Genomic DNA, 9795 nt, shown 5'->3' with positions numbered 1-9795 from the left:
GCTGCTGTGTACCCTTTACCAGTATCAGTGTCACAAGGAACCTTAGTCATACCAGCTGCTGTGTACCCTTTACCAGTATCAGTGTCACAAGGAACCTTAGTCATCCCAGCTGCTGTGTACCCTTTACCAGTATCAGTGTCACAAGGAACCTTAGTCATACCAGCTGCTGTGTACCCTTTACCAGTATCAGTGTCACAAGGAACCTTAGTCATACCAGCTGCTGTGTACCCTTTACCAGTATCAGTGTCACAAGGAACCTTAGTCATACCAGCTGCTGTGTACCCTTTACCAGTATCAGTGTCACAAGGAACCTTAGTCATACCAGCTGCTGTGTACCCTTTACCAGTATCAGTGTCACAAGGAACCTTAGTCATACCAGCTGCTGTGTACCCTTTACCAGTATCAGTGTCACAAGGAACCTTAGCCATACCAGCTGCTGTGTACCCTTTACCAGTATCAGTGTCACAAGGAACCTTAGTCATACCAGCTGCTGTGTACCCTTTACCAGTATCAGTGTCACAAGGAACCTTAGTCATACCAGCTGCTGTGTACCCTTTACCAGTATCAGTGTCACAAGGAACCTTAGTCATACCAGCTGCTGTGTACCCTTTACCAGTATCAGTGTCACAAGGAACCTTAGTCATACCAGCTGCTGTGTACCCCTTACCAGTATCAGTGTCACAAGGAACCTTAGTCATACCAGCTGCTGTGTACCCTTTACCAGTATCAGTGTCACAAGGAACCTTAGTCATCCCAGCTGCTGTGTACCCTTTACCAGTATCAGTGTCACAAGGAACCTTAGTCATACCAGCTGCTGTGTACCCTTTACCAGTATCAGTGTCACAAGGAACCTTAGTCATACCAGCTGCTGTGTACCCTTTACCAGTATCAGTGTCACAAGGAACCTTAGTCATACCAGCTGCTGTGTACCCTTTACCAGTATCAGTGTCACAAGGAACCTTAGTCATACCAGCTGCTGTGTAGCCCTTACCAGTATCAGTGTCACAAGGAACCTTAGTCATACCAGCTGCTGTGTACCCTTTACCAGTATCAGTGTCACAAGGAACCTTAGTCATACCAGCTGCTGTGTACCCTTTACCAGTATCAGTGTCACAAGGAACCTTAGTCATACCAGCTGCTGTGTACCCTTTACCAGTATCAGTGTCACAAGGAACCTTAGTCATACCAGCTGCTGTGTACCCTTTACCAGTATCAGTGTCACAAGGAACCTTAGTCATACCAGCTGCTGTGTACCCTTTACCAGTATCAGTGTCACAAGGAACCTTAGTCATACCAGCTGCTGTGTACCCTTTACCAGTATCAGTGTCACAAGGAACCTTAGTCATACCAGCTGCTGTGTACCCTTTACCAGTATCAGTGTCACAAGGAACCTTAGTCATACCAGCTGCTGTGTACCCTTTACCAGTATCAGTGTCACAAGGAACCTTAGTCATACCAGCTGCTGTGTACTCTTTACCAGTATCAGTGTCACAAGGAACCTTAGTCATACCAGCTGCTGTGTACCCTTTACCAGTATCAGTGTCACAAGGAACCTTAGTCATACCAGCTGCTGTGTACCCTTTACCAGTATCAGTGTCACAAGGAACCTTAGTCATACCAGCTGCTGTGTACCCTTTACCAGTATCAGTGTCACAAGGAACCTTAGTCATACCAGCTGCTGTGTACCCTTTACCAGTATCAGTGTCACAAGGAACCTTAGTCATACCAGCTGCTGTGTACCCTTTACCAGTATCAGTGTCACAAGGAACCTTAGTCATACCCGCTGCTGTGTACCTTTACCAGTATCAGTGTCACAAGGAACCTTAGTCATCCCAGCTGCTGTGTACCCTTTACCAGTATCAGTGTCACAAGGAACCTTAGTCATACCAGCTGCTGTGTACCCCTTACCAGTATCAGTGTCACAAGGAACCTTAGTCATACCAGCTGCTGTGTACCTTTTACCAGTATCAGTGTCACAAGGAACCTTAGTCATACCAGCTCCTCTGTACCCTTTACCAGTATCATGGAAAAAAACCCTTTTTCCCCTTAACCAAAAAAAAAATTTTTTCCCGGGAAAAAAAACCCCCAAAAAAAAAAAACCAACCCAAAACCTTTTCCCCCCCCAAAAAACGGAAAAAACCTTTTCCCCCCCCTTTTTAAAAAAAAAACCCCCCCCCCCGGGGGGGGAAAAAAAATTTTTTGGGGGGGGGCCCCCCTTTTTTTTTCCCCGGGGCCAAAAAAAAAAAACCCCCCCCAAAAAACCCCCCCCCCCAAAAACCCCCCCAAACAAAAAAAAATTTTTAAAAACCCCCCCCAAAACCAAAAAAACCCCATTTCCAAAAAAAAAATTTAAAACCCCCCGGGGCCCCCCCCAATTTTAAAAAAAAAAACCCCCCGGGGGGGAAAAAAAACGGTTTTTTCCCCTTTTTTTCCCCCAAAAAACCCGGAAGGGGGGTTTTTTTTTAAAAAAAAAAAAAAAAATTTTTTTTTTTTTTTCCCCCCAAAAGGGGGAAAAAGGGTTTTTCCCGGAAAAAAAAAAAACCCCCCCCGGGTTTTTTTAAAAAAGGTTCCAAAATTTTTAAACCAGGGGTTTTTCCGGGGCCCCCAAAAGGTTTTTAATTTTTTTTTTAAAACCCCCCCAAGGTTTTTTTCCCCCCTTTTTTTTTTTTAACCAAAAAAAAAATTTTCCCCCCCCTTTTTCCCCCCCCCAAAAATTTTAAAAATTTTTTTTCCGTTTTCCCCCTTTTTCCCCGCCCCCGGGGGCCCCCAAAGGGGTTTTTTTTGGCCCGCCCCCCCCTTTTAAAGGTCAAAAATTTTTAAAAAATTTGTACCCTTTACCAGTATCAGTGTCACAAGGAACCTTAGTCATACCAGCTGCTGTGTACCCCTTACCAGTATCAGTGTCACAAGGAACCTTAGTCATACCAGCTGCTGTGTACCCTTTACCAGTATCAGTGTCACAAGGAACCTTAGCCATACCAGCTGCTGTGTACCCTTTACCAGTATCAGTGTCACAAGGGAATTTCTTCCCCCCCCCCCCCCCCAAAAAAGGAAATTTTTTCCCCCCCCTTTCCCCAGTGTCACAAGGAACCTTAGTCATCCCAGCTGCTGTGTACCCTTTACCAGTATCAGTGTCACAAGGAACCTTAGCCATACCAGCTGCTGTGTAGCCCTTACCAGTATCAGTGTCACAAGGAACCTTAGTCATCCCAGCTGCTGTGTAGCCCCCCCCCCAAAAAAGGAACCTTTTTCCCCCCCCCCCCCCCAAGAAAGGAATTTTTTCCCCCCCCCCCCCCCCAAAAAAGGAATTTTTTCCCCCTTTTTTAAAAAAAAAAATTTTAACCGCGGGGGAAAAAAAAAAATTTTAACCGCGGGGAAAAAAAAAAAATTTTAACCGCGGGGAAAAAAAAAAATTTTCCCCCCCCTTTTTCCCCCCCCCCAAAAAAAAAAACCCCCCCCGGGGGATTATGGCCCCCCCCCCCAAAAAAAAAAAAAATGGGGGGCCCCCCCCCCCAAAAAAAAAAACCCCCCCCGGGGGGCCCCCCCCCCCAAAAAAAAAAAAAAATTTCCCTTTTCCCTTTCCCGGGGAACCCTTTTCCCCCCCTTTCCCCTTTCCCGGGGCCCCCTTTTTTTCCCCCCCTTTCCTTTCCCTTTTTTAAAAGGCCGGGCCCCCCGGCCTTTTTTAAAAGGGCCGGGAAAGGGGGCCCCCTTTTTTAAAAGGGCCGGGAAAGGGGGGCCCCCCTTTTTTAAAAGGGCCGGGAAAGGGCCCCCCTTTTTTAAAAGGGCCGGGCCCCCAGGGGCCCTTTTTTTTTAAAAGGCCGGGCCCCCGGGCCCTTTCCCCAAAAAAGGGGGGGGGCCCCCCCCCCCCCTTTTTTTTTTCCCAAAAATTTAAAAATTTTTTTTTTGCGCCCCCTTTCCCAAAAATTTAAAAATTTTTTTTTTTTCCCCTTTAAAAAATTTTTTCCAAAACCTTTTACCCCCGTTTTTAAAAAATTTTCCAAAACCTTTTCCCCTTTCCCCTTTAAAAAATTTTTTTAAAAACCTTTCCCAAAGGGGGCCCCAAAAATTACCCCCCGGCCTTATTTTTCCCTTTTCCCCCCTTTTTTCCCCGGGGAAAAATTTCCCGGGCCGTCCCCCCAAACCAAAATTTAAAAGGGGTTTTTTACCGGGCCGTCCCCCCCTTTTTTCCCCGGGGTTTATTTTTCCCTTTTCCCCCCTTTTTTCCCCCGGGGTTTATTTTTCCCTTTTCCCCCCTTTTTTCCCCCGGGGTTTATTTTTCCCTTTTCCCCCAAACCAAAATTTAAAAAGGGGTTTCCCTTTACCGGGCCGTGTCCCAAACCAAAATTTAAAAGGGGTTTTTTACCGGGCCGTGTCCCCCCCCCCCGGGGGGAAAAAAAATTTTTTTTCCCCCCCCCGGGGGGAAAAAAAATTTTTTTAAAACCTTTAAAACCCCCCTTTTTTCCCCTTTTAAAAACCTTTAAAACCCCCCTTTTTTCCCCTTTTCCCCCCAAACCTTTAAAACCCCCCCCCTTTTCCCCCCAAACCTTTAAACCCCCCCTTTTTTCCCCTTTTCCCCCCAAACCTTTAAAACCCCTTTTTTTAAAGGGGGAAAAATTTAAACCCCGGGTTTTTTAAAAAGGGGGGTTTTTTTCCCCCTTTGGGCCCCCTTTTAAAAAGGGGGGTTTTTTTCCCCTTTGGCCCCCTTTTCCAAAAGGGGGGTTTTTTTCCCCCTTTGGGCCCCCTTTTAAAAAGGGGGGTTTTTTTCCCCTTTGGGAATTTTTAAATTACCCCCCCCCTTTTTTTAAATTACCGGGCCCCCTTTTTTAAATTACCCCCCCCCTTTTTTTAAATTACCCCCCCCCTTTTTTTAAATTCCCCCCCCCTTTTTTTAAATTACCCCCCCCCTTTTTTTAAATTACCCCCCCCCTTTTTTTAAATTACCGGGCCAAAAAACCCCGGGGGAAAAAAAATTTTTTTTAAAACCTTTAAAACCCCCCTTTTTTCCCCTTTTCCCCCCAAACCTTTAAAACCCCCCCCCCTTTTCCCCCCAAACCTTTAAACCCCCCCTTTTTTCCCCTTTTCCCCCCAAACCTTTAAAACCCCTTTTTTACCGGGCCGTGTCCCAAACCAAAATTTAAAAAGGGGTTTTTTCCCCTTTTCCCCCAAAAATTTTCCCCCGGGCCTTTTTTTCCCCCTTTTTTAAAAAAAAAAGGGGGCCTTTTTTTCCCCCTTTTTTGGAACCGGTAAAAAATTTTCCCCCCCCCAAAATTTCCCCGGGAATTTTTTAAAAACCTTTTTCCCCCGCCCCCTTTCCCAAAAATTTAAAAACCCCGGGTTTTTTTTTCCCCCCCTTTCCCAAAAATTTAAAAATTTTTCCCCTTCCCCTTTAAAAAATTTTCCAAAACCTTTTCCCCTTTCCCTTTCCCAAAAATTTAAAAATTTTTCCCCCTTTGGGTACCTTTCCAAAAAAAAAACCCCCCGGGTTTTTTTTTTTAAAAAAAAAAAACCCCCCAACCCCTTTTTTTTTTGGGGCCAAAAACCCTTTTTCCCCTTTTTTAAAAGGGCCGGGAAAGGGGGCCCCCTTTTTTAAAAGGGCCGGGAAAGGGGCCCTTTCCCCTTTCCCGGGGAACCCTTTTCCCCCCCTTTCCCTTTTTTAAAAGGCCGGGCCCCCGGGCCCTTTCCCTTTTTTAAAAGGGAAAAACCAAAAACCCCCCCCTTTCCCCAGTGTCACAAGGAACCTTAGCCATACCCCCCCCCAAAAAAAAAATTTTCCCCGCGGGGAAAAAAAAAAATTTTAACCGCGGGGCCCCCCCCCCAAAAAAGGAATTTTTTCCCCCCCCCCCCCCCCAAAAAAGAAATTTTTTTCCCCCCCTTTACCAGTATCAGTGTCACAAGGAACCTTAGCCATACCAGCTGCTGTGTACCCCTTACCAGTATCAGTGTCACAAGGAACCTTAGTCATCCCAGCTGCTTTTCCCTTTTTTTTTCCAAAAAAAAATTTTTTTTTAAAAAAAAAAATTTTCCCCGCGGGGCCCCCCAAAAAAAAATTTAACCCCCTTTTTTAAAAAAAAAAATTTTCCCCGCGGGGTTTTTTTTTAAAAAATTTAACCCCCCCTTTCCCTTTACCAGTTCAAAAAACCAAAAGGGGGGGCCCCCCCCCCCCAAAAAAAAAAAAAAATTTCCTTTTACCTTTACCAGTTCAAAAAACCAAAAAGGGGGGGTTTTTCCCTTTACCAGTTCAAAAAACCAAAAAGGGGGGGTTTTTCCCTTTACCAGTTCAAAAAACCAAAACCCCGCGGGGAAAAAAAAAAATTTTAACCGCTGGGAAAAAAAAAATTTTCCCCCAACCGCGGGGGTTTTTTTTTTTAAAAAATTTAACCCCCTTTTTTCCCCCCCCAAAAAAAAAAAAAAATTTGGACCCCCCAAACCCCCCAAAAAAAAAAAAAAACCCCCCCTTTCCCTTTTCCCGGGGAACCCTTTCCCCCCCTTTCCCCTTTCCCGGGGAACCCTTTTCCCCTTTTTTAAAAGGGCCGGGAAAGCCCCCCTTTTTTAAAAGGGCCGGGCCCCCGGGGGCCCCCTTTTTTTTGGGGCCAAAAACCCTTTTTTTTGGGCCCCCTTTCCCAAAAATTTAAAAATTTTTCCCCTTTTTTCCCCTTTCCAAAAAAAAAACCCCCGGGTTTTTTTTTCCCCTTTCCAAAAAAAAAACCCCCGGGTTTTTTTTTCCCCTTTCCAAAATTTAAAAATTTTTCCCCTTTGGGCCCCCTTTCCCAAAAATTTAAAAATTTTTCCCCTTTGGGCCCCCTTTCCCAAAAATTTAAAAATTTTTCCCCCCCCAAAATTTGGAACCGGTAAAAAATTTCCCTTTTTCCCCCCCAAAAATTTTAAAAATTTTCCCTTTTTCCCCCCCAAAAATTTTAAAAATTTTCCCTTCCCTTTTCCCCCAAACCAAAATTTAAAAAGGGGTTTTTTACCGGGCCGTGTCCCAAACCAAAATTTAAAAAGGGGTTTTTTTTCCCTTTTCCCCCCCTTTTTTCCCCGGGGTTTATTTTTCCCTTAACCCCCTTTTTTCCCCGGGGTTTACCCTTACCTTTTTCCCCCCTTTTTTCCCCGGGGTTTACCCCCCCCTTTTCCCCCCTTTTTTCCCCGGGGTTTACCCTTACCGGGCCGTGTCCCAAACCAAAATTTAAAAAGGGGTTTTCCCCCTTTTTAAAAATTTAAACCCCGGGGTTTTAAAGGGGGAAAACCCCCCCGGGGGGAAAAAAAATTTTTTTTAAAACCTTTAAAACCCCCCCCCTTTTCCCCCCAAACCTTTAAAACCCCCCCCTTACCGGGCCGTCCCCCCCTTTTTTCCCCGGGGTTTACCCCCCCCTTTTCCCCCCTTTTTTCCCCCCCTTATTTTTCCCTTTTCCCCCCTTTTTTCCCCCGGGGTTTACCCTTTTTCCCCCCCAAAAATTTTAAAAATTTTTTACCGGGCCGTCCCCCCTTTTTTCCCCGGGGTTTATTTTTCCCTTTTCCCAAAAATTGGGCCCCCGGGCCTTTCCCAAAGGGGGCCCCAAAAATTATTTCCCCGGGCCTTTCCCAAAGGGGGCCCCAAAAATTATTTCCCCGGGCCCTTACCCCCCCCTTTTCCCCCCTTTTTTCCCCGGGCCCCCCCTTTTCCCCCCAAACCTTTAAAACCCCCCTTTTTTCCCCTTTTCCCCCCAAACCCCCCCCCCCCCCCCTTTTTTCCCGGGCCGTGTCCCAAACCAAAATTTAAAAAGGGGTTTTTCCCCCTTTTCCCCCCAAACCTTTAAAACCCCCCTTTTAAAGGGGGAAAAATTTAAACCCCGGGCCCTTTTAAAGGGGGAAAAATTTAAACCCCGGGCCCTTTTAAAGGGGGAAAAATTTAAACCCCGGGCCCTTTTAAACGGAAAAATTTTTCCCCCGGGCCCTTTTAAAGGGGGAAAAATTTAAACCCCGGCCCCCTTTAAATTACCGGGCCCCCCTTTAAAAAAAAAAAATTTTTTTTCCCCGGAACCCCCCCCCAAAAAAAAAAAATTTTTTTGGCCCGGCCCTTTTAAAACCCCCCCCCTTTTTTTAAATTACCCCCCCCCTTTTTTTAAACCCCCCCTTTTTTTTCCCCTTTGGGAATTTTTAAATTACCGGGAAAAAAAAATTTTTTTGGCCGGAACCCCCCCCCTTTTTTCCCCCCCCCGGGGGGAAAAAAAATTTTTTTTCCCCCCCCCGGGGGGAAAAAAAATTTTTTTCCCCCCCCCGGGGGGAAAAAAAATTTTTTTTTAAAAATTTAAACCCCGGGCCCCCCCCCAAAAAAAAAAAACCCCCCTGTGGGCCCCCTTTTAAAAAGGGGGGTTTTTTTCCCCTTTGGGCCCCCTTTTAAAAAGGGGGGAAAAATTTTAAAAATTTTTTTTAAAAAATCCCCCCCCTTTTTTTAAATTACCCCCCCCCTTTTTTTAAATTACCGGGCCCCCTTTACCTACCCCCCCCCTTTTTTTAAATTACCGGGCCAAAACCAAAATTTAAAAAGGGGTTTTTTACCGGGCCGTGTCCCAAACCAAAATTTAAAAAGGGGTTTTTTCCCCTTTTCCCCCCAAACCTTTAAACCCCCCCTTTTTTCCCCTTTTTTTTTTTGGCCGGAACCCCCCCCCTTTTTGGGGGGTTTTTTGGGGGTTTTTTTTTGGGGTTTTTTTTCCCCTTTGGGAATTTTTAAATTCCCCCCCCCCAAAAATTTAAACCCCGGGCCCCTTTCCCCCCCTTTCCCCCCCCCCCCCCCCAAAAAAAAAAAAATTTTCCCCCCCCCGGGGGGTTTTTCCCCCCCTTTAAAAAAAAATTTTTTTGGCCGGAACCCCCCCCCAAAAAAAAAAATTTTTTTGGCCGGCCCTTTTAAAAAGGGGGGTTTTTTTCCCCTTTGGGCCCCCTTTTTAAAGGGGGAAAAATTTAAACCCCGGGCCCCCCCCTTTTTTTTTTCCCCCCAACGGACCCCCCCCAAAAAACCCCCCTTTTTTCCCCTTTTCCCCCCAAACCTTTAAACCCCCCCCCCTTTTCCCCCCAAACCTTTAAAACCCCCCCCCCCCAAAAAAAAAAAATTTTTTTGGCCGGAACCCCCCCCCAAAAAAAAAAAATTTTTTTGGCCGGAACCCCCCCCCTTTTTTAAAACCAAAATTTAAAAAGGGGTTTTTTCCCGGGCCGTCCCCCCAAACCTTTAAAACCCCCCTTTTTTTTTTTTTCCCCCCCCCGGGGGGAAAAAAAATTTTTTTTCCCCCCCCCGGGGGGAAAAAAAATTTTTTTTCCCCCCCCCGGGGGGAAAAAAAATTTGTCCCAAACCAAAATTTAAAAAGGGGTTTTTTCCCCTTTTCCCCCCAAACCTTTAAAACCCCCCCTTTTTTACCGGGCCGTGTCCCAAACCAAAATTAAAAAGGGGTTTTTTTTTTTCCCCAAAAATTATTTCCCCGGGCCTTTCCCAAAGGGGGCCCCAAAAATTATTTCCCCGGGCCCTTTCCCCAAGGGGGCCCCAAAAATTATTTCCCCGGGCCTTTCCCAAAGGGGGAAAAAAAAAAAAAGGGGGCCTTTTTTTGGGGGAAAAAAAAAAGGGGGCCTTTTTTTCCCCCTTTTTTAAAAAAAAAAGGGGGTTTTCCCTTTTTCCCCCCCAAAAATTTTAAAAATTTTCCCCCCCTTTTTTCCCCGGGAATTTTTTAAAAACCTTTTTCCCCCGTTTTAAAAAATTTTCCAAAATTTTTCCCCCCCTTTCCCCTTTAAAAAATTTTCCAAAATTTTAAAACCCCTTTTTTAAAAAAAAAA

At 45.4% G+C, this 9795-nt stretch overlaps 1 pseudogene; it reads left to right on the top strand.

Annotated features, from left to right (window-relative positions):
- LOC122813818 overlaps window positions 1-9795 on the top strand; it is a 116357-nt pseudogene that overhangs the window by 58045 nt on the left and 48517 nt on the right.

The sequence above is a fragment of the Protopterus annectens genome, chromosome 1.part1 (genome assembly GCF_019279795.1).
Source record: "Protopterus annectens isolate FY-2018-M chromosome 1.part1, PAN1.0, whole genome shotgun sequence".
Taxonomy (NCBI): Eukaryota; Metazoa; Chordata; order Ceratodontiformes; family Protopteridae; genus Protopterus; species Protopterus annectens.
This window is presented reverse-complemented; position numbering and strand designations above follow the sequence as displayed.